Raw genomic sequence first — 24,719 nt, 5'->3', positions numbered from 1 at the left:
ATACAAAGAAAGGAAAGCTTGCATTTATATAGCACTTTTCATGATCAATGAATGATTCCAAACACTCTACAGCTTCTAAATTACTTTGAAGTGTAGATAGTGGTGCATTATAAGAAAATCAGCAGCCCATTCTCACATAGCAACCTTCCACAAGCAAAGTTAAAAATCACACAACACCAGGTTATAGTCCAACAGGTTTCATTGGAAGCACACTAGCTTTCGGAGCGATGCTCCTTCATCAGGTGATTGTGGAGGGCTCGATCGTAACACAGAATTTATAGCAAAAATTTGCAGTGTGATGTAACTGAAATTATACATTGAAAAATTGATTGTCTGTTAAGCCTTTCATCTGTTAGAATACAGTGATAGTTTCACTTCTTTCATGTGTAAATCACAAAACCCTTTTTTTAAAAGTTGCATTCTCGGGTTAGCTGTTAACATTGGTGATAGCTAGACAATATGTTGAAGGTGTTGCCCCCCCCCCCCCCCCCCCCCCCGGTGTTCTCTGTCTATGACCTGATGTTTAGATTGATTCTAATCTAAAAAGTGAGATAACGGAGTTTTACATAAATTCATGCAGTTTTTGAGCTCAGAGTTCTACATGAATGTATGCAGTTTTTGAGCAAAGTGCAATGTAATTCTGCAAATACAAATTCACCCCACAAAATATATGTGTGCATGTGGGTCTTTGTCTGTCTGTGTGTGTCTGTCTGTCTGGGGTGGGGGTTGTGAGTGTGAGAAAGTGTGTGTGTGTGTGTGTAGTGAGTGCAGAGTGTCTTAAGTCTGTGAGGGGTTGCATGTGTGAGTGTGGGAGTGTGTGTGTCTATAAGGATGTGTGTGGGTGTCTGTGTGCACGTCTGTGTGTACCTGTGTCCATGTGTATGTGAGAGTGTGTGTGTAGGAATATCTGTGTGTGTGTGTAGTGCAATGGTGATCACCTGTAGTGTGACATGAACCCAAGGTCCCGATTGAGGCCCTCCCTATGGGTACCGAACTTAGCTATCAGCCTCTGCTCGGCCACTTTCCTCTGCTGCCTGTCCTTGGGTTCATGTCACATACTGTAATCATACTGTAGTAATTTCTTGCACTTTAGATTTGTTGACATTAAATTTGATGTGGAGTCAATTCTCACTTTCTACTTTCACACTAACGGGCATATATTGGCATTTTTAGTTTTGTGTTGAATATATTGTTAATCTCTTTTGAATGCATAAGAATGACCTAAAAATGTTAAACAACCTGTTTTCTATCTCGATTGCATCACTTTTCAATGGTAAAAATTATAAAGATAAGAAACTATGTCCCCTGGAGTTTCCTTTTAATTCTTATCTGTACAATTGAGGGCATTACCTGTTTTCTAATCTTGAGGTTCCAGTTGGTTAAATCAGTAATAAAATTGCTTGGTTAAAATAACAGCATTATCAAATCAGATAATCTTCAGCAATGGACAATTGAGAATTCTGTTCTTTTAATCATTGTCGAAACTATCACAGAAATTCAATCTCTGTAAAAGCAATTAGTTCAGCTGCACCTTCAGATGAAAGGAAGTGAGAATTGGCAAATCTTTAATACAAAGTAACACTGTGGTCACAAGGTACAAAATGTACAATTGATATAGAAAGTCAGTAACACAAATAGTTCAGACTCTCCAAAATTAAGTGACTTGAATTATCCATTTGGTGGCATGGTGTGTCTTCATTCACAAAGCCCCCCATTCCCCTGTAACCCTTGTGTTTCCTGATCTATTTGGTTTCTGGTTAAGCAAAGTCTTGATTTTAAAATTCTCATCCTTTGCTTTTAAATCCCTATATGAACCTCTCTCTTCCCTGTCCCTGCAATCTCCCAGAACCTCACAGCCCTGTCAGATATCTACACTATTCCAACATTAGCCTGTTGACGATCCTCAATTTTAATCACTTCACTATTAGTGACTGTGCTGTTGATTGGAATGAGTTTCTGTCCAGGAGGATGTTTTCTGATTTTTCTGGATTCATTCAAGGGATATTGGCATTGCTGACTGGACTAGCATTTAATGCCCATTCCTAGTTATCACTGAAAAGATAATGCAGCAATGCTTATGTTATCCCTTGTAACATGCAAACTGGGCATGGACATCATGATTTGAGGAAATCAACATATTACAACTAACTATTATATACAACTATTAAATACACAGATGCTTACATTTCTGGACTGAATTTATGCTGTTAGGGCTGAATCTCACCAGAGGTTGGCTGTATCACTTTGATCAGTTGCACAGAGAGTTTCTCTCCATGAGACCTAGCAGATTTTCTCACACCATTGTCCCAAATATGCTTATTTCCAATGCACCACTCCCTTACGGCACTCTATTTGTCATATTCACCCACTCACCACAAGCATAAGTACTTGTCATGCAAGGACATCCTGGGATCCCTGACTCCTACACTATGCGTATAGCCCAGTGTTGCACTCAGCCAAGCATTTGCACTGGAGTTGCACTTCACCGTATACATGGTGGTGTTATGCAGGTAAGATACAGAGACACCATCCAGCAAAAATTTACACCGAGCCTAATGAGTGATTGAGATGTAGCAAAAAGGCTGGTCATGGTAGTGGATTTGAAGAAGGATCTTTGAAGAAGTCAGAGAGGAAGAGAGTGGTTATTGTCAATCAACTTCAGCAAAGGTTGCCTGCAGCCAAAGTGTGCCTACCCTTCCCGAGAGGCTGGCTGCCTGTCAGTAATGATCTGATTGATACTATCTCATTAGTTCCCGTCGCAAGTCATGGTAACTGCCTGCAGATTTGATTGAAATATATATAAGAAGCGGCAATTTAAGACTCACATTGCACTTAGGAGGTGGCCTGAGCATGGTGTTTATTCTGTGCCTGGAAACAGGCCTCGACTAATTTATACTTTATGAAATCTACATAAGGAAATTCTCCTTAAGCGAAACGGCAATTCATTCATTTAAGTAATTGAATTCCAGAATGGTTACTGTGCACTCTGTACTCAGTCACATTTTTAATTCACTCTTGGAAGGTGGGTATTACTGCAAGGCCAGCATTTATTACCCACAGCTCAGGGTAATAAGTATTATTGATGCGAAAGTGTGCAAGAGTCAATGAATGTTATTATCCTGAGCCAAATTTACTTTAATCACAAGAAGGAGATCGTCAAGGAAAAAGGGTGATTTTTTTTTAATATGATGTCACTTGGGGTATTAAAGCAAATAATTCTAAGTATCAAACTAGAGTGAAAAGGCCCTCTACGTTGTAAGCATTGAAATCAGAACTATACGCAAAAACATCTAAAATATTGACAGGCAGTAACAATGGTGTAACAAACACAAGGGAAGTACACATTCCATTATTAGCAACACAACCTAAGGCATGTGTTAATTTTTGACAAAATGGAGTGGTTGAGGCATTATAAGATTCTTGCTTTCCTCCTGAAAAGGTTTTCCAGGTTACCACTTGACACATTTTATTAAATATGTTTCAGTTACTTCTATGCATCCAATGCTGCCAAACAGGCCTTTGCTGAAATTGATTACGTTACAATATAACTGCAGGTTACAAGAAGCTGATTGTTCAACCTGGCCATATGACATTCATTGCTGATGACTCTGGGCAGGTTGGTAATAATGTGTTTGTTGAATCAAAACCTTGGATGGGATCTATGTTCAGGAAAGGAAAGGGAGAAAGCTGGCTGCATTTCATACAAAATATAGATCTTAAAATAAAACAGGGGAATTTCTATTTGAATCAATATTAATTAAAACTTCCCAAATTCCATTGCAAATGCTCAAATTCTTTGAACATTTGGTTATTCTCAACCTGAGAACTGAGGTTCCAACATTTTAAGGGTGAAATAATGAAACAACATGCACTTACATGAGGCCTTATTTCACTTAAAAGCTCACATTTTCATAATAGCTCTGTCTTATGGTGGAACTGGCTCAGAATAGCAAGTCCTGGCTCTAAGCACAGTATGTCGCATTTTCACAGGGACAGGAATGGAGTCAGACTGGGTTTTGTACATATGCATTTTACAGAGACCGTAGGCTGTCAAAATCAGCAGTTGCCTTTGCAAAAGTGTGATTTTGTCATCCCTGCAGCATGAAACTGGAGTGTACATATTAGATCTGCTGAAATCCAGCCTGAACTTAGAATCACTGAATCGCTACAGTGTGGAAACCTGCCATTTGGCCCAACAAGTCCACACTGGCCCTCCAAAGTGTAACCCACTCCGACCCATTCCCCTACCCTATTACTCTTTGTTTACTCCTGACTAGGGCACCTAACCTACATAATCCTGAACACTATAGGCAACTTAGCATGGCAATTCACCTGATTTGCACATCTTTGGATTGTGGGAGCACCCAGAGGAAACCCACACAGACACGGGGAGAATATGCAAAACTCCACATAGACAGTTGCCCAAGGCGGGAATTGAACCTGGGTCCCTGGTGCTGTGAGGCAGTGGTACTAACCACTGAGCCACCATGCTACCCAAATTTTGTGGATTTGTTTAGATAGCCAGGGTACCCTTTCTCCCAAGCAAGCTATTCCTATGAATATGATTGTGGGACACCCTTTGGCAGATTGGTCTGGTACCCTTGGAGCCGTGGTCATCGTTCAGATTGCTAACATTGGAGAAGGTTCTGCTCAAGAGGTGCCTAAACCCCTTGACACTGTCAGAAAGGAGTGAAGCCTGTAAAGAGCTGTCAAACCTATTGAGAACTGTTCAAAACCATCATGAAATGTGAAACTTGTCAGGAAGTGTACAACTGTGCAACAATGCTCAAGAAACATCAAATTTGTTGAGAACCTTCAAACTCTGTAACAAACTGCCTGAATATGTTTTCTATGAACAAGAGTGCTTTTTAAATAGAGTGTAGTCTGCAACTTTATTTTTTTCTCTTACATATCGTTGGGTAGTGGTGGATGACAGGTGAGTTGACTTGGTAGATGAAGGGGTAATGGTGGAATTGAGTGTTGGCATGAGCTCACTAATTTGGTAGAAGAATGTGAGGAGCAATGGTAATTTAGTACAGTCCATGAGTTGGTACAGAAGAGGCATGGAGATGGGCAAGGGGATGTGAAAGCAGAGGGTAGAAGTGAGGACTGCAGTGATGTTTTATACTCTATTCTTTTTGTGTTAAATGTTTGGCTCAGTGTTGGAACCATGAGGCGGGTTTGCTGGATGTCAGTCCAACCCACCTTCCTCTCGACTTCCACAGACTGAAAATGGGCCATTGACCTGGGATCAATACATGAGGTCAAAGTATTCTGAAACACTTTGTAACCAGCCATAAAATCATAAGAAATAGGAACAGAAGTAGGCAGTTCAGCCACTCCAGCCTACTCTACTATTCAATAGGATCATGGCTGATCTGACATTTGTCTGCCCTTTCCCTGTAGGCCTTAGTTCTACCTATCTCAGTCTTAAGTATACCAAGGACTCTGTGCCCAGAGCAATTGATAGTGCAGTGGACAGTGAAGAAGACTATGTCAGAGTACCACAGAACCTCGATCAGATGAGCCGATGGGCCAAGGAGTGGCAGATGGAATTTAATTTAGGGATATGTGAGGCGTTACATTTTGGTAAGACATATCAGGCAGGACTTATGCACTTCATGGTAGGATCCTGTGGATTGTTGCCAAACAAAGAAACCTTAGGGTGCAGGTGCATCATTCCTCGAAGTCGCAGGAAAACAGGGTAGAACATTAGAACATTACAGCGCATTACAGGCCCTTCGGGTAGTGAAGAAGGCATTTGGTACACTTGCCTTTATTGGTCAGTGCATTGAATATATGAGTTGGGAGGTCATATTGCAGCTGTACAGGACTTTGGTGAGGCCACTTTTGGAATACTGCATTCAGTTCTGGTCTCCTTGCTATAGGAAAGATGTTGTTAAACTTCAAAAGGGTTCAGAAAAGATTTACAAGCATGTTGCCAGGGCTGGAGGGTTTGAGCTACATGGAGAGGCCAAAAAGACTACGGTTACTTTCCCTAGAGGTTCAGAGGTTGAGGGGGGACCTTATAGCGATTTATAAAATCATGAGGGGCATGGATGAAATGAATAGACAAGGTATTTTTTTTGAAGGTACAATTACAACATTTAAAAGGCAACTGGATGGGTATATGAATAGGATGGGTTTAGAGGAATATGGGCCAAGTGCTGGCAAATGGGACTAGATTAGGTTGGGATATCTGGTCAGCATGGACGGGTTGGACTGAAGGGCCTGTTTCGGTGCTGTACATCTTGATGACTCTTTGAGTTCCAAAGATTTTCAGCCCCCGAAAGAAGAAATTCCTCCTTATCTCTATCTTGAATTGACACCCATTTATTCTGAGACTATGCCATGTTGTCCTGAACTCACCCGTGAGGGGAAACATCTTCTCAGCATTTTCCATGTCAAATCTCTTTCAAATCTTATATGTTTCAATGAGATCACCTCTCAGTCTTCTATACTCTAGTGTGTCCCAACCTGTTTAACGTTGGCACATAAGACTATATCAGGGATCATCCTAGTGAACCTGCTCTGAACTGCAACCAGCAAAATTATATCTTTCCTTAAATAAGGAAACAAAAATGGCTCACAGTGCTCCAGATGTGGTCTCATGCAAGTCTTTAGTGAAAAGTTCTGAGATGGACATGATTTTACAGTTGTGATGTAAAAGGTTAGTGAGTTTGTGGTCTTTGAGCTGCTGTGTGCTGTAACTCCTTTAAGAGTGAATCCTGGTCGATGTGTGAGAGACAATACCATTGTGGTGGCAGCTGTGTTACATTGTAGCTGCAATGGAGTGACAGACATTGACTGTACATGAAGCATCTGACGGAGATGCATGGAACCCAATCTCCTGTGTGACAGGCCACTGTAGGGGCAACTGTACAGTGGTAACTCACACTCAGAGAAGCATGAAGCATGTAGACAGTGGTACACGCCCTGGTCAGCACAGACATCATTTGATTTGAATTGATTATTATTGTCACATGTATTGAGATACGGTGAAGAGTATTGTTTTGCATGCTAACCAGACAAATTATACCTTAGATAAAGTATATCAGGTTAATACAGAGTGTTACAGCAACAGAGAAGGTGCAGAGAAAAATCAACTGTAATATATGAGAGTTTGTAAGTCTCATAGCAGCAGGGAAGAAACTGTTCTAATCCTCTCACTGCGCTGGAATCAGTCTCGCTTGAACTGCCCACAGGCACTGACCTCCAAAGGCCACCTCTGTGCCTTTTGAAGTCAGGATGACTTCCTTTTTCCCTCCACAGGGAAAAGAACTCTCCTCCTGCCTTGCGCAGTCTTCAGGAGAACATCTAAGAAGACTTCAGTGAAGTCTAGTGCTCTCAGTGAAGTCTAGTGATCCTCAGACACCCCAGGGCTGCATGGAGATGATTCATGAGCAGAGTTTGAGAGATGTTGCTATCTGCCAGGAAGTAGTACTATGGAAGGCCTTGGCAGGCTTCAGAATATCCTCCCATAAAGTTCACTGTGTATCCACATGTAATAATCTGAGAAGAAACTTCACGAACTGCCTCCAAGCAGACATCCCTTTAAGGCCTTTAATGACAATTAGACTCAGATCAGAAAATTCCACCTCCGACAACTAATGCTTGTATTACCACTGGCCTACATTCCCTACAATCGCAACCTGGGAGACTGGTATTGTCTCTGATTAGACACGTCCATTGTCTCACGAACTCCCTTCTCCATCCTTTTCACCAGCATCTGTACCTCCATGATGAATGGACTAACATACTCAAAGAACATGAAGCAGTGACCACTTTTATCATGTCCCATAGGTTCCCTCCTGGTCTCAATCACAGCCATGTCCAACAGATTAAAATTTAATTCCTGGAGGCAGCGGGATAATTTTGAAATGTTGCCAATGCTATAGGCAAAGTGGATCATAATTTCACAGTCTAGCAATGGGGAATTAAGCCATATCCCAGAGACCGAATTGCTGTTGATAATACTTATTTCTCATTTTCTTAATTGGCGTTCCTAACCTGAATAAGCTGAAACCAGCATGGGGAAGAAAAAGGAACAGTCCAGCCAATTTGAAGGAGAATAACAGTGTCCACCAGGTGTCCATTCCATTCTACATAGAGTAGTCCAGGACAATAACAATGTAAAAGGCCATTTGGTCCCTCTGGCCCCTGCTAGTGTTTGTCCTCCAGTAGGAGCAGGCTGACAGGCTCCGAAAGGGAATATGTATCAGGTGGGAAAGCCCTCAGAGCTGGTTACAGTTTAAACCAAACTGCCTGACAGACAGGGGCTCTTGGTAATTAAACTTCACACTTTTATTTTGAGTATTAATACTGTAAGAGCCCATCAGTGACGGGATATTGAGCTCAGACAGAATCAGCCCTGACCCTCCAAAGCCTGTCCTCCATCTTCAAAGTCCAGGTCAGGGGTTTAATAGAGTTCTCTCCAACTGTCTGGACAAATACAGCTCGAAACACATTCAAGACGTTCAGGATCATTCAAGACACCATAGCATCCTTCATCAAGACCTTAGATGTTCATTATCTTTACCATAATCACAGTAAATTTCCAAGATTTCTTTGCCAACACTCTCAAAGTCCACCTTATTTATGGCATGACTGGGGAAAACCAGCCACTATCCATTCCTCTCTGTAGAGTCATGGGGCATCAGCAGAATGTATCGTGATTTTGATGATGCTATTGCTTCAAGAGGTGTGTTTTATCCTCATTTCCTTTGGAAGAATACCATTGTAGGAGTACAGTGAAAAGCTTTTACAATGTATGGCTTCTTATGGTGACATCTCAGGTACAAGTACCTTGGTACAAATCTTGGATACTGCAGAGGAATAAAAGTAGTTGCATTGCTTACAGAATTGAAAAATAAGTTTAAAATAGGACATCATTAAAGGGTTGACATTATAGTAAGGCAGGAAGTTTCATATAGACATCATAGCGTAACAGCTCAGCACGGGGCCTCTGCATGTGGCCTGCCCACCCACGCCAGACCCTAGTCCAACAGCCGTCCCTGCTCCATCCCAAGCTGCAGACTGTTCTGTACCGGCTGCTCCAAGGTGAGTGGTAGAGAGAGAGAGAGAGAGAGAAAGGTTGGGGACAGGCCCAATCATCTTTGAGCTACCTGTGAGAAGGTTAAAAACAAGTCTGTGAAGTCTTAGGTGCTTTTTTTAAAAGCTGGAACATTAGAAGCAGCCTGAATGGGCGTAGTCAAGCTCCTACCTACAGAACCAGGACTTCTAGATTTTAGTTTTTGTCAGCAGTTGCTGTTGGGGTCTTGAAGAAGTGGAAGCTATTTTCCCTTTCTCGATTACAGCCCTAAGCTGGGGATTCTCTTGTTGGATGCATGTGAGATAAATCTGTTTTCTGAATTTGCCTTTTGCGAAGGCTGTGTTTATGGGATGTTACTATATTGGGACACTTAATGAGTATTAGTTACTGTATCTATTATTCTATTAGGTTTTCCAGTACAGTTAAGCTGTTCCAAGTTCTTCTTTCTCTTGTAATATTTTAGCTATAGGGTTTGAATAAATTGTGTTTTGCTTAACATCAAGTAGTTTGACCAATCAAATTGCATCAGGAACACAGCACCTGACATTTATCTTTAACATTAGAAAAAGTTAGGGTCTAGGTTACCTTCTTAATGTATTTTGAGGGGGTCTGGGCTGATCTGTAATATGATGACATACAATGATATAATGAAGACAATGGTAGTGAGAGGTCTGGAAGAAGCTCTACCAAAATCCTATAAGAATGTGTGTATTCATATGACATTCAACAAGTCATACACCATCCAGACTCAGAACTGAACTTCTGTTCATTACTAACAGGAAGTCTCAGAACTCCCACTGATACTGTGGGTGCCCCTGTACTCCAGGAACTGTAACAGTTCAAGAAGACCACCTTCTGGTGAGCAATTAGGTTTGTTCATTAAATGCCGTTACAGCCAAAATTCCCACATCCCATGAATGAATACAAGGTCACGTCAATGACTCTAACTGTTGCTGTATTTACATTCTGCTATAATTAATCCTCTGTGGTTAATTTATAATCTCTGTGATTCAGTCTGCTGGGAGCCTCAGTAGCCCTAAGTTAAATTATTATTATAATTATGAAAAGCTTCATGAGTTATGACAGATATATAGTTTTACTTACTGTACAATCCTTTGCAGCTTGAAGAACAAAAGAAATGATCAACTTCCAAACAAGATAATCTTCAAATTGAATCAAATTCCAAGTGAGGTCAAAATGTTTTTAAGATAGAGGGAAATGGATTCTTGTCAGGCAAGGAAATCGGACGTGGAATTTGAAAACCTAACAGACCAACAATGATCTGAAAGAAAAACAGAAATTGCTGAAGAAACTCAGCAAGTCTGGCAGCATCTGTGGAGAAAAAAGAACAAAGTTAATGTTTCAAGTCCAGTGACCCTTCATCAGAACCAAAAGCAGCTGAGAAATGGCATTTATGCTGATGATGGGGAAGAGATGGGGATGGCGGGGGGGGGGAGCGGGGAGTGGTGGTGGTCAGTCAGTAGAATAGGTGAAGACAGTGCCCAGAGAGAGAGAGCCATGATCTTATTGAATAGCAAAACAGGCTCAAGAAGCCAAATGGTCACTTTGGCTTTGGTGACTTTGAGAGCACGTCAAGCTGGTGTTGATGGCTTTTTGACTTTATAGTGAAGGCTGCTGTTGTTCCATGTGTAAATACTACTGCATATCCTGAGCAGAGAAGTTGTATACATGCTCACAATCTGAAGACAAATTCAGCAAGAACTGGGCTAAATTGCTCATATATCCCAACAAATCATTACATTGTTTTCACATCACAGCTGTGCTGTACCAAAATCCTGCTCACTTCATCTGCATGAAGTCCTTTCATTGTCAATACATGACATCAGACATCTTCGAATGCTTCTTGTTCCAGTCTTTTATCTCATCACCCTTTTTCTTCTGTTGTTATGCAATGACTGCCTCCTCTGCTTTCACTTGTTTACCACCAGCTGCCAGTTCTTAAAGAACAATACTTGGCCTTCTTGTATCCCTTTTTTTTAGGACCTCCTGCATCCGTCAGGCCCTCTATCTTATTTCTCAGGTTGTACTCAAGGCTGGAGCTCTCCTTGGCACATGTTGAGTCAGTCTTACACCCTCATCATCTTTCAGATGATGCTCTTCAGGAAGCCATTCAAGCCATAAGAACATTCTAGTAACGTACTAGGGCAAGGCGTCACAAAGTGGGAGTCAGAAGCCCGAGTGAGGCCGAGCTAAAATTTAGAGGCCACGAGCTCTGAGGCAGCAATGGCCAACCTCCAATCTCATTCTATCACATAACCCTGACTTTACCTTGGAGAGCTTCATTTTTAGGTCACCAAGTTGAGCCAGAGGCCATTGAAGCTCTTGATGCTGTATGAAGCATCAGTGTCTATTCGACACTATGTCACTCAATGCTCTTCTTCTGTAGTCATCAAGGAATTTTGAAGAAAGTATGGGTAAAAGGATTTATAAGGTCATGTATGATCTAAAAGGATGCCAGAGAGTCTCACAGTGTGGGAGGTGGGATGGCTCTCAATGTTGCTCCAGCCCTTTGTTGAGTAGTTTAGGCATTTTCTTTCGGCTAACCTGCAACTTTAGTCCTGAATCTATCCGCATTAGTCTGGGTGATGTACTAGAGTTGGCTTTGAGCCCACAAACCTCTGAATTAGACAAAGGATTGTCACCCCGAAGCAAGACTGTAGCCCGAGGACTGGCCCTAGTTAGTTGTTCCTTACCCAGAACGTACAAACCTGTTGCTTTGATAAGGTCAGCCAACCTGAAAATCAGGTGTTTGCTGCTGAAAAACTGCTTAAAATTAGGCCTTTACTGCTTAAAACAAAACTCATATTTGCAGAGCAGGTTGCAGAGAAGAACATTACTGTATTGGTTCATCTGGAGGACACAAGCCGATTTAGGCTCTATAAGTAACTTCTCCATCTCTCCAAGTAGGCTAAACGCCATTAGTAATTTCAAAGAAACCTCAAAGTCACCTAAGGATTTGATTAATGCTAAATTCATGAGGCCTTGAGGTGCTCATTAATGTGATCACCTGGCACAAGCCTCTTTAATGCACAGAACATGAGCTCAGATTTCTTCCACTCCATTCTGTGTCCTGATCATTTTGCAAGTGAAGCTGTAGCCTGAGCTTGGATTACTTTAATTTGCTGACAGCCATCTACAGCAGGGCCCGGGATCACTGGGATTCTCAGCACAGCTTGGTGACATATAATTGAATGTCATCTCCATGTCACATCATTTTCTAAGAGTGATTCCCTTCCCTATAATCTTCAATTATTTCTATACATGACTCCCAGCATATCAACATATATAGGAAGTTGTCTTCTTGAGCTTGCATTAAATAACCCCAATATATATTATTCATGAGAATTGGATCTTTGATGTCTTTAAATAAAATATTAATATTGCATATGAATGTAATAAATATGAATTTTAAATTGTTCTGGCCCCAGCACTGATCCCTTTGGCACCCAATAGTTAACTGTTTGTCAACTTGAGAATGGTTCACTCCTTAGTCAATCCCCTATCCATGTTAATATATTGTCCCCAGTGCTTCACGTAAACATTTATCTTTTGCAGTGGCTAATAAAAGATACGCCTTGAAAATTCAAAAACATTACAACAACTGGAACATCTTTAGCCACTCTGTTTGTTCTATAAATTTCTCAAACATGACTTCCTTTATATAAAACCATGTTCACTCTGCTTTATTGTTAGAATGATTTTCGAAATATCCTGCTATTACTTCCCTAACAATGGATTCTGGCATTTTCACAATGCTACATGTTAAAACTAGCTGACCTATAGTTTCCTGCTTTCTATCTCCCTCCTTTCTTGAATAGAATTGTTGCATATGGCATCGACCAATCCATTGGGACTGTCTGGAATCTAGGGAATTTTGGCAGATTACATCCAGTTATCTCTGCTGTCATTTAGTTTAAGGCCACAAATTTTGTCCAATCTATACGAAGATTAAAACAGTCCACAATTTCTTATGAACCTCCGTTGTTTCTTCATTTACATTTTCTCCAATAGTATTGCTGTTGTTAAGGGCCCTATCAATTACTCCCACCAATTATTTATTTTCCTTACATTTTCTTATCTCCACTTAAACTGATCCGATGGGCTGAAACTTATGATATGTTTGCTGTGTCTTTTTTATTCAGTTTCACAGAGGGATTCACTGCACAAATTCTAACAAGATGCCTCATACTATCGGCTAAGCTTCCCCCATGAACTACCTACCATGTCCCGAGAGCACCTCTCTCGTCCGATGCTAGCCCAATACCACCATTTGGTGTACACAGAAGAACTCACCACAGCTCAATACATGCTCAAATAGATTGCTATCCCTGCTGCTGGCGCCATAATTATAAGACCCTTATTTACCCATCAATTACTGGCAATCCAGAACTGCTCTGCATAGATCGTAAGATTTGCTCCAATATGCAGCAGATAAAGGGTAATTTAGGGACTGGCCCTGTGGATGGGATGGTACAGAAGAGGGCTGGCTTCTTCCGTCATGACCGGTAATGGAGGCTATAATACTAGACCCTGCCAGCTCACACTGAAGTTACCACCTGAGTTAGTGTGTTGCTTATAGCCCAGCAGTCAATCACCTGCCCCTTACTGTCAGAGTAAGCACCACCACCTTCTCACCGCTACCTGAGTAAATCTGTAAGTAAAAATTGATACTCTATACAGAGGATCCCCTATCTATGAATGCCCAACTTATAAACACTCATACTTACGAACACGATCCTGTACAGGTGTGTAATCTTAAAGATCTAACATATGAACATTTCCTGTACTCGTGAAACCTTTCATAAGTTTTTATGGCTTGTTTCAATCCACCAAAATAGTATCCAGCATTTTTTTGATATCTCCACACAATGTTCTACAAAGAACATGGGGTTAATGTGTCCAATCACCTAGAAAAATGTAAAGAATGGCACAATGATCCACAGCCACAGGTAAAGAAGAACTAACTAAGGAACAACATCCAAAGAATCTTCCAAAACTCTGACCATGACACACAAACATGTCAACAAAGATCAAGAGGTAACTGCACATGTCACAATGATGTGTCAAAAGCTCAAAATAATGTGGACATGGATGTAGGTTTTTAAATGTCCTAAAAGTTTAAGGACATTTTTAACCCTTAAATGTGAAATGTGCTTTTAAAGAGATGCTAATACAGCCAAAGACAAATGTGGATCTAAACTAAGTGGCAGCTGAGAGAGAGAAAGGCTGATGGGATGTTATGACTAAAGGCATCCAGAAACCTTGAAACAGATTGGACTGTAATCTTCAAAAATAATGAGGGTTTGATCAGCCCCTGCTCAATAGCTTGCCACCTTCTGCTAATGATGTACCAAGCTACAGGCATATTTTGTGATTTTCCATTGGAAGAATACACAGGACAGTTTTTAGAAATTTCAGTTTTAATGCAGTGGACTGGTCAGACTGGATATTCTCATGTGTACCAGCCAGGGTTTGACCAATAGCATGCTATGATGGATCCAATCAAAAAATTGTCTATTAGTTAGTCTTGTGTTGCAGATAAATTCCCCCTCTAACTCGAACTCAACCAAGTGGAAAGTGAAACAATACAGGAAAGAACGTTTTCTCACCCTGAATGCTAATATTCAACCAAAGTGTAAAGACATCAAGATTTCGATCAGCCTACAAAACCAAGAATCTCAACAAACAAACTGTTCAACTATCAATGCAACTGGTAACCTCCAATGCAAAGTTCTACTATTTGCACTTCACAAGCAATTCAGATACTGATCCATATCTCTGTTTTATTTTTATTTATCTCATTGGGCTCATGCCTGATTTCTAATTTGTGTGTTTTATTGCATTACTTATTCCTTTTGCATTTAGTAACTAGCAGATTCGCATTTTCAGTTCCTTAGAGAAAGCCTGGATATGTTAGCTCCTTTTATAACATAAGGTAATTTAGGTCTGAAAGAAAGTCATTCCCAGGGGAAGGGATCATTTTAGAATGAAATGTGTTGTAACTAACCAAGGAAGTATGTGAATGAAAAACCGAAGGCAGTTCATCCCTCCTCATCCAGTTATTCAGAAATGAACTAGAGCTCTCCTAGAATGTAAGTGTCATATACAGACCATTTTGTAGTTCTGCAAAATCCATGTCAAGATGTAGTAGACCATATATATATTTATAGCTCACCTAGATGCAGAAAAACAGGCAAGTGTATTGACACGTTGATGCACATATTGGCCTAGCATTAATAAGGACGTCAATCAATTAACCAATTTATTAGATTAGATTAGATTAGATTACTTACAGTGTGGAAACAGGCCCTTCGGCCCAACAAGTCCACACCGCCCCGCCGAAGCGCAACCCACCCATATCCCTACATTTACCCCTTACCTAACACTAGGGGCAATTTAGCATGGCCAATTCACCTAACCTGCACATCTTTGGACTGTGGGAGGAAACCAGAGCACCCGGAGGAAACCCACGCAGACACGGGGAGAACGTGCAAACTCCACACAGTTAGTCACCTGAGGCGGGAATTGAACCCGGATCTCTGGCGCTGTGAGGCAACAGTGCTAACCACTGTGCCACCGTGCTTAACAAGCAAGAGAGCCTCTCCTTCCACACAAGATTTTTTCTGAGCCATGGTACAAGATGACATGTCAATGGACGTGATCATATTCTGTTGACTGACCATGTCAGCAAATTCCTGAGTGCAACAAATCAAAGCTATCATCAGTGCAAAATTGTTGACACGTTGACCACTGTGTTGAGTATCTTCATTGTGCCTCAGCAAATGGTCTGCCCTCCTGGATATGTGCAGGAGATGGGGTGTACAACATATTACTTCCAACTGTCACTCAATCAAGTCATTTTGCAGATGTACTGTTTATATTGTAGAATCCATGACAAGTAAATGTAAAGCGAATTGCCAAGATTTTCAGATAGCCTTGTTAAATCTACCTGGTACTCCACAAGACAATGATTTGTCTTTTCAGCTACTGTTATTTTGAAAGACAGATTCACACAGATCTCCCCTCCCACACTCTCACCACCTAACCATGTGAGAACAACACATTGTTGGACAAAAGGCACAAAGTGCCTCAAGGGTGTGATCTATAAGCACGTAGAAAGCTGTCCCAACTTGAGCCAAGATAAAGCAAACCATTGGCAACAAGTGTAGCATGGTAACCAAAGAGAGATACAAGGGAGAAAACTGACAAGTGAAGTATAACTCTAATAGTAATCAAAGAAGATCCTTATTCATGGCCATAGTTTGAATGATTTTCTCCTACAGCATTTGATCTTCATGTCTGTTAGACTCAGGTCAAAGAGTATAAATTTGGAAGGATGCTTTGAATTTAAATAACATTTGAACTTGGATATTTCAGTTGGAATTTATGGTGACACAGTAAATAGAGTGTTGGATGCATACTTAAACCAAGCATTAGAGATCTCAAATGTGCTAAACAGGTTTAATGGAAAATTTAGAATTCCCAAATCCAAATTCAGCAAACATCAAGAAAAGCATGGCTCATGTATCTGCTACTGAGTTTTCATGGTCTATGGTTGCCAATGTTTCATAAGACTCTTAAAAAACAATGCAGCAGCCCACAAAATCAAAGGTATGCAATCAAAAATCACATCTAAAGATATTTATCAGCAACCAGAATGTTCACTATGTGTGGGCATTGTTGAAAGCTAATGCAATCAATTTATGTGCAATAGTCCGAGCATAATTGAGCAACATTCACAAATGGAGCATCCAAATAGTGAGTCATGATCCGGCCCCATTTGCAGTGGTACTGTGAGCTTTGTGTCTCTCTCTGCAGCTGCTGCCACTGCATATATTTTAGAAGAGTACGCAACACTGTTTGATTTGATATCCTTATTGTGTTCTCCATCTGAATGTTTGATGAACTCTGAAGTTATGCTGACACTACCAGTAAGGGAGATGCAATATCACTTGCAGTACACACACCATACACAGTCACATGAGCTACCAGTTTGTCCTGGTCTAGACGTTGCTTCATCCGCAAACCGATTGTGTCAGCATTTACTATTTTAGCAGACATGAGTAAAACACAAAAGTGTTTTTGTGTTGTGAAGTTTCAAATTCCTACCAGCACGACAATGTATAACTGTTTGCAAAGTTGGAAGGGGATAGAGGTTTAAATCATTCAGTTCCTTTACCTTGACATAAAATGTTTATAAACTGTAAAAATAAACCTTACCACTCCTTCCATTACCTGACATGACAATGGTGACTACATTTCAAAAATATGTTTTGTTTGCGAAAATATTTTGGCAACCCGGTGTTGATGAGAGACACTGTCCATGTGCAAGTACTTTTCTCCCTTTCACTTAGAACCAACAATTGTCATTACTTCCTGATTTACCCCATTGGCATACTTTTCTCTTCCCAACATGGTGAGTCCTGGTCTGTGTGTTTCTACCCTTTACCTTTGGATTTTAAAAAGCAGAGAGATGTGGATCCTTCAAAGCAGCAGGGAGGAGAGCACATGAGCATCAGCAAGGAAGGCCAAACGTTACTGAAAGAATGGTCCCTTCAAGCGAGATTGCTGGTTGGTGAATTTTTCTTTGTCAGCTTTTTACAAGTCTTTAGTGGATCTCTATTAATTTTACTTCGTCTAATAAATAGAGGCACAGCAAGGATCCTTAGTCCCATAAAAAGAACACCCTATTAAATGTGGGGAGTCCACAACATTATTCATGCCCTGAACAAATACACATGCAGAAAGCTGCAGGAGCTCCAGGATTTGGAAAGGAATGAAAAGCTGGTGTCATTAGGCTGAGATTCAGTTCCATATACTGGTGAGAGTGACGGCTTTTATGAGGAGAGCAGCCAGATCCGGGTCCACAGCACCACAACTGCTTCAGTTCGAGGGGTTTAGGACAGGGTGTATTGTGGGGAGTGAACGGGAGGTGCTCAGTGGCAGAAGGTTGTGATGATAGAGTTCCATAGCTGGAGGAAAAGACAAGCATTTCTTCAGGTGCAGGCACAAATCCAGAAAGATGTGTTGCCTTCCTGATTTCAGGGTCAAAGATGTCAAGGAGCAGGACTAATAAATAATGAAGGCAGCAGTCAATAATTGTGCTCCACGTGGAAAAGAGACAAAATTCTGTCATCATATTTTAGAGAGAAAGGGAAGAAACTAACAAGGGAGACTTCAAAATAGTCATGTCTGGATCATTCCCCTCTGTATATTGTACACACTCATGGAATGCCTAAAGGCAGCCAGTCTTGGTCTTGAAAATGTTTCAGTCAATCTCAGATTACCTGAAGGGTAAACATCAAGTCAAAAAGACTTCCTGCCTATCACACAAACAAGTCATGTGGTGTATGAATTTCTGTGCTAGTGTGCCGACAGTAGCTGGGCCTGACGTTACAAAGACTGGCAGTGGATCATATTAAACAGCATATCCATCCAACTGTTCCAACTGTACTCAACCAGCCAATGTTTACCAAACTCAGAACATAGTGCCCAATGTTAGATGCAATTCTGCAAATTCTCCAACCGTCACTAGGGTGGTACGGTGGCTCAGTGGTTAGCACTACAGTCTCACAGTGGTAGGGACCCGGGTTCAATTCCAGCCTCAGGTGACTGTCTGTGTGGAGTTTGCGTGCTCTCCCCATGTTCTGCGTGGGTTTCCTCCCACAATCCAAAGATGTGCAGGTTAGGTGAAGTGGCCATGCTAAATTGCCCATAGTGTTCATGGATGTGTAGATTAAGTGCATTAGTTAGGGCTAAATAAGGAAATGGGTTTGCTTGGATTACTCTTCGGAGAGTTGCTGTGGACTTGTTGGGCCTAATAGCCTGTTTCACACTGTACGGATTCAATTCTATTCAACTGGACAACACTTACTAGATAATTCTGAATATACAAAGGATTACATTGACAAGCAGTTTAGGGTAGGAGAAAGTGAGGACTCAGATGCTGGAGAGTCAGGGTTGAAAAGTATGGCACTGGAAAAGCGCAACCAGTCAGGCAGCATCCAAGGAACAGGAGAGTTGACATTTCAGGCATAAGTCCTTCATAGGAATAGTCATTTGGTCTCGTAGAATGGCACACTTGCATGTCCTGGAAGTCACAAATACAATGGTGCTGTTCTCTGCAAACAGAAAGATCATCTACACATGCTGCACCTGTTTCAGCTCAACAACATAGGTGACAGCCATTTGCTGATTCTTCTGTCAGGGAAATGTTCTAACCAATTACAGTCAACCTGCCTGATTTACAATTTAAACAAAATCTGGCAGCTAGCTGTCAATCAGCAATGACTGGTGCATTCTTCATGCTACTGTCTCCACCAGTTAGAGTCCACTTGCCAAGCAATTTGCACCTTCATCTCATGAAGTATAAATGTTGGCTTTCCCCTTAAACTGTTGTCCTTGTGAAGTGCCCTGATGAGATCAAGATGAAAACCTTTGACACAAATTGTCTTTTTTGCAGCAATACCCAAATTCTGCAAACCAGCAAGAAACATAAAACAGCAAAATAATTTCTACAGTGTATATAAGAAGGAAGAGAGGATCTAAAATAAGCCTTGATCCCTTAGATAGTGAGACTGAAGGCTAAGCAAAAGCCTCCAATGTTTCACACACCCACTTCAATGAACATTACCTGCCCCACCCGTGATAAAATTAAGCATCCAGTATGGGACCCACAATACTGTAGAGGAACTGCTTAAGAGGTTGAATGGGGCATTTTTAATTCTAGATTTCTCTTTTTGTTTCTTCATTCGCTTAGTACAATTTCTGAGTCATTTAACTTTTCTTATTTCCTGATGAGACTTCAGTAATGTGAATAGATCAAAGAAGCTGGTCTTTTTCTCCCTAGAGAAGGGAAAGCTAAGACAAAATCTGACAGAGGTGTTCAAGTAGCCCACTTGAAGTATTTAGGGATAAATTCTCCCCATTGGTGGCAGATTCCTGAACTGAAAGCTACCAATTGAATGTAATTTGCAAAAGGACTGCAGCCAGCAGACGGAAAACCCACTTTATTTGATGAAGTATGTAGTTAGGATCTGGAATACCCTGTCTGAGAGTGTGGCAAAACCAGATTCAATCAATACTTTGACAAGAGAATTAGATACATTTCTGAAGACATGTTGATGCGGTGGCTTTAAGAAGTTATTTTGTCCTTTTCTTAAATAAAAGAGGTTGAACAAGAGGCAACAAGCAGTTTATAAGGGAGTATACACCTTGTGAGGCCTAGGTGTTTTTCTTAAAAGCTGAAACAATAGTAGCAACCTGAAGCTCCCATAAAACCAAGAATTTAGATTTCTCGGCAACAGTTGTTGCTGGGGTCTCAGCAGGGTTGGAAAGCAGTGAATCTCTCCTGGTTGCTACACTTTCTCTCTGGATTTTCTCCTGAGCTGCTGGCATGCATGTGAGAAAGTTCTGTTTTCTAAATTTGACTGTTGCCAAGGGTGTGTTTATGGAATGTTACTATATTGGAACAGTTACTGTTTAGTAGTAAAGTAATTTTTTATTCTGTTAAGTTTTCTAGTAAAGTTAAGTTATTACAAATTCCTTTCTCTTTTGTTATATTTTAACTGCAGTGTTCAGATAAATTGTGTTTTGCTTAACGTCGGGTAGTTTGACAAATCGCCTTGCATCTGGAACACAGCACCTCACATTTACCTTTAAAACAAGCAGGAAATAGACTGCATTCTTCATATATTTTGAGGGAGTGTGGTCTGGTCCATAACAAAGAGAAAAGACTTGTTAGGCTTTGGTGGGGACTAATGTTGGGATGGTGTGCGCAGAGACAGGGAAATATAATGAGCTAGATGTTCTCTCTCTGCTATAACCATTCTATTGGTCAATCTATCACTGCTCATCAGTGTTCAAATCAGGTCAGAAAGTTTGAATGAAAAGAAGCATGACTCTCCAAAAATAATTACAAATTAATATTTATGATTTTAAAGGAACAACTTGCGAATACTGACCATGTGGTTGTGAACTTTAATATTCCCTTTGAAAGAAGAAAAAAACACAAACCAATGACAAACTAAATTAAGGAGGAGCACGTTTTGATGGGGTGAGAAAAAAAGATTGACCATAAAATACTGGGCTCAACTGTGCCTGAGTAAACCCACAGAAAAAGTGAGAGTTATTCTAAGGTATTTCGGGTAGTACAAAACCAGTTCATATCTTTCAAATGAAAAAAAAGTGTTGCTTCTGCAGCCACCCAGCAGCAGCCAATAATTGGGATTAGTGACAGCTGAAGGGAAATGCATGTGCAATGTTGAGTAATCCAAGAGACTGGAAGAGCTGTATCCAACAACAAGAAGTAAAAGGAGAAAAATGAAAAAAAAAAGCTTTCAAGAAGTATCAAAGTTCCCAGGCTGGATAAATCTATCAAGAAAATAAAGTGGGAAGGGAGATTCAGACCCCATTTAGCACAGGATATAGCGACAGAGGAAAGGGAAATGGGAGATGCCTTCAATTGTCCCTTTGTATCAATTTAGAAATAGGGAAAATAACAGCCATACAGAAGAATCGAACGGTTGAAGCAGGAACTCAATGCACTTAATCTGAGTAAATAAATGTTAATGAAGAATATTATAGCATGTGAGATATGCAAATTTATAAGTATTTAAAGAACAAGGTGGAAAAGTTTTTTGGTCACAGTTTTCCAAACGTCAATATGTAGAAAGATCACCAATAGAGATTAAGAATAAAACTTTTGCATTTTTTATGTTTGTTCACAGAACACAGGCACAACTGGTGAGATCAGCATTTATTTCCCATCTCTAATCACCCAAAAGGCAGCAATGAGTCACAGAAAGTTAGAAACCATTTGGCCTTTCAAGCCTGCTCAACCATTCAGTATGATCCTAGCTGATCCTCTATCTCAATGCTGTGTTCCTGCTTTCTCCTCATATCCTTTGATACCTTTAAAATCTAAAATTGTATCTATCTTTCTCGAATATATTCAGTGACTTGACCTCTACAGCCTTCTATGACAGAGAATTCTCTAGATTCACTATCTTTTGAATGAAGACATTTTGCCTCATCTCTTTTAGTCAACCACTTTTACTGTAGGTCTGGAGTCACATGTAGGCCAGACCAGGGAAGGTTGACAGATTTCTTTCCCTAAGGAATATTAGTGAACCAGATAGAATTTTTTTTACAATATCAACAATGGTTACATAGTTGCCATTAGGTCATAGCTCTTTACTCAGATTTTTATTGAACTCAAAGTTCATCATCTGCTATGGTGGAATTCAAATCCCTGTCTCCAGAACATTGCCCTGGCACAGAATTGTCATTATACCACTACCTCCTTTATCATGATAATTACAAAAATGGTCTATCACTAGTCAACTTCCATCATCTAGTTTTAAAACCTGAGACCTTCACAGACTAAAGTAATTTCTAAAGAAGGACAAATACTTCCTGTGATAACTTGACTACTAATTGAAGCATGTATTTTGAAATCAATGTGAGATATACAAAACCTGACAACATTAAAGTGAGCAAATAAATCCAAAGACAGTGAAACCAGACAATGAAGACAGTGTTTAATTCACACTTGCATGATAACTTCACATCTTGGGAGATGAAAGATTATGGAGTATTCAGCTTGGAAAGACAGTTAGAGCTAGATTTGGGAATATTCAAAAGAACCATATTTCAGTAGCTTTCTTGGCATAGAAGCCAGAAATGTAAAAATAGATTTGTAAGAAAGAGTTTCTTCGTCCTGTGCCTTATTGTCTCATAAATGAAGTACCCAGTGAATAAGCAACTTGGAAAACAACCATTCACCAAAAATGTTTTTTGTATAAATCGCATTACAGATAAGGAAGCAGCTAAACAGTCATGGACTCAGGTTTCATACTCACAAAAGAGGGCTATAAGAACTTTTAAAGTGCATCTCCTTTTATCTTCCTATTTCTATTCTCCTTTATTAAACTAATTACCTCCGTTTGTGTATTTGTATTTGCATGTGTTTTCTGTGCTTTTTTTGAGGTAATTTATAAAATTCCTCTTTCTCATTTTGATTTTACTAAGTTTTAAATAAAGTGTGAGCGTTGCATGTTAAAAAGAAATTAAAAAGTTTTTTTACAACTGACTAGGAGGAAGTTAAAAAGAAGGGAATAGATTTCTTCCTCTTCACATCATGTAACAGCACTCTGGTTGGTGTGATGTGACACGTGGTGTTCTGTAGAGATCTGTGCTGTGTCCTCAGTTTTTCATCACATTTCTCAATGACCTAGATAAAATAGTGAGGAATTGTACATCAAACATTGCAGATGACACAAAGTTGGGAGGCATAGTAAACATCACAGATACATCTGTAGGTTGTGGAGGAATATAAATTTACTAACTTACATCAGCAACTGTAGCCAGTTGAATTCAAAATAAGGAAGTCTGAAGTAATCCGCTTTGAATCCAAGGGCAGGATTTTTCAGATGGTGGAGTTTCCCACTTTGCCCTGGACTGGCAGTGGGGAATGCATCCTCAGCAATGTCTGCTGCCTTGCAGCCACTTAATGCTCAAGCAATATTAATTGTCTGGAAAAGTGGCCTCCGACTCTCACACTGGAGAAGGACCATGCTCAGAGGGACGAGGCCTAGCCTGTCTACTGTGTCCACTGCAGGCAGGTCAGACTGGCTAGGAGGACAGTGGGAAAACCACCCAGGGAACTTTCTGCCACGCTCCCACCACCACGACACAACCCTCCTCCTGCAAACCTGCCCACAGGTGATAGTTAAATTCTGTCTCAAAGTGAGGAATCAGAATACTTACTTAAATGTAAAGTGAAGGAGCAAACTATCAAAATCCTGTGTAAAGGTGCAAATTTTAATCAAAAAGACTAATCTAGTACAATATCAACTTTTATCTTGAAGAAGCTGGAATTCTCAGGGAAGATGAAGTTATGTTTCAATTTTACAAAATTCTGGAGCACTGCTATCAGTTTTAGGCAATGAATCTCAGGAAGGACATATTGGGAATGAACAGAAGGACAAAATAAAAGTGAAAGCTATAATTAGAGTCAGTAAAGATCTGAAATAAAAACTGAACCTGCTGGACAAATTCAGCAGGACTGGTAGTATGTGTAAAGCGAAAAACCCAGTTAGTGAAAACAAAACTCAGGAGTGTTGTAACTGCACTGTTTGAAAGGATGCAAGGATTCGGTAGAATTCATAACAAGTATTAATGTCCTCTGGCAACAGAAACAAGAGCAAGGGCACACCATCCTTAAATTAGATCATGGTCATTTAGGACTGAAATTAAGAAGGATAAGGAATTCTTTTTCAGGATGGGTACCTGTGAGCTAGTGGGATTCTACAGAAATCAGTGGTTGGACTGCAACTGTTTTTAATATGCATTAATCACTTGAAAAAGGAAGTGAATGCACGATGGCCAAATTTACAGATGACACAAAAATAGGTGGAAAGGCAAGTTGTGAGAGGGAGACAAACATTACAGAGAGATGTTGGTAGGTTAAGGAAGCGGGCAGAAAGTTATCAAATGGAGTATAATGCGGGAAATTGTGAAGTTATTCATTTCAGATGGGAAAGCAAAAGAACAGAGTGTTTTTAAATGGAGAAAAACTGCAGAAAGTTGTCACACAAAAGAATTTGGAGGGATGTGCGCATGAAACATAGAAAACTAGCATAAT

Source organism: Chiloscyllium punctatum, chromosome 3, assembly GCF_047496795.1.
Source record: "Chiloscyllium punctatum isolate Juve2018m chromosome 3, sChiPun1.3, whole genome shotgun sequence".
In the NCBI taxonomy this organism is placed as follows: domain Eukaryota; kingdom Metazoa; phylum Chordata; class Chondrichthyes; order Orectolobiformes; family Hemiscylliidae; genus Chiloscyllium; species Chiloscyllium punctatum.
This window is presented reverse-complemented; position numbering follows the sequence as displayed.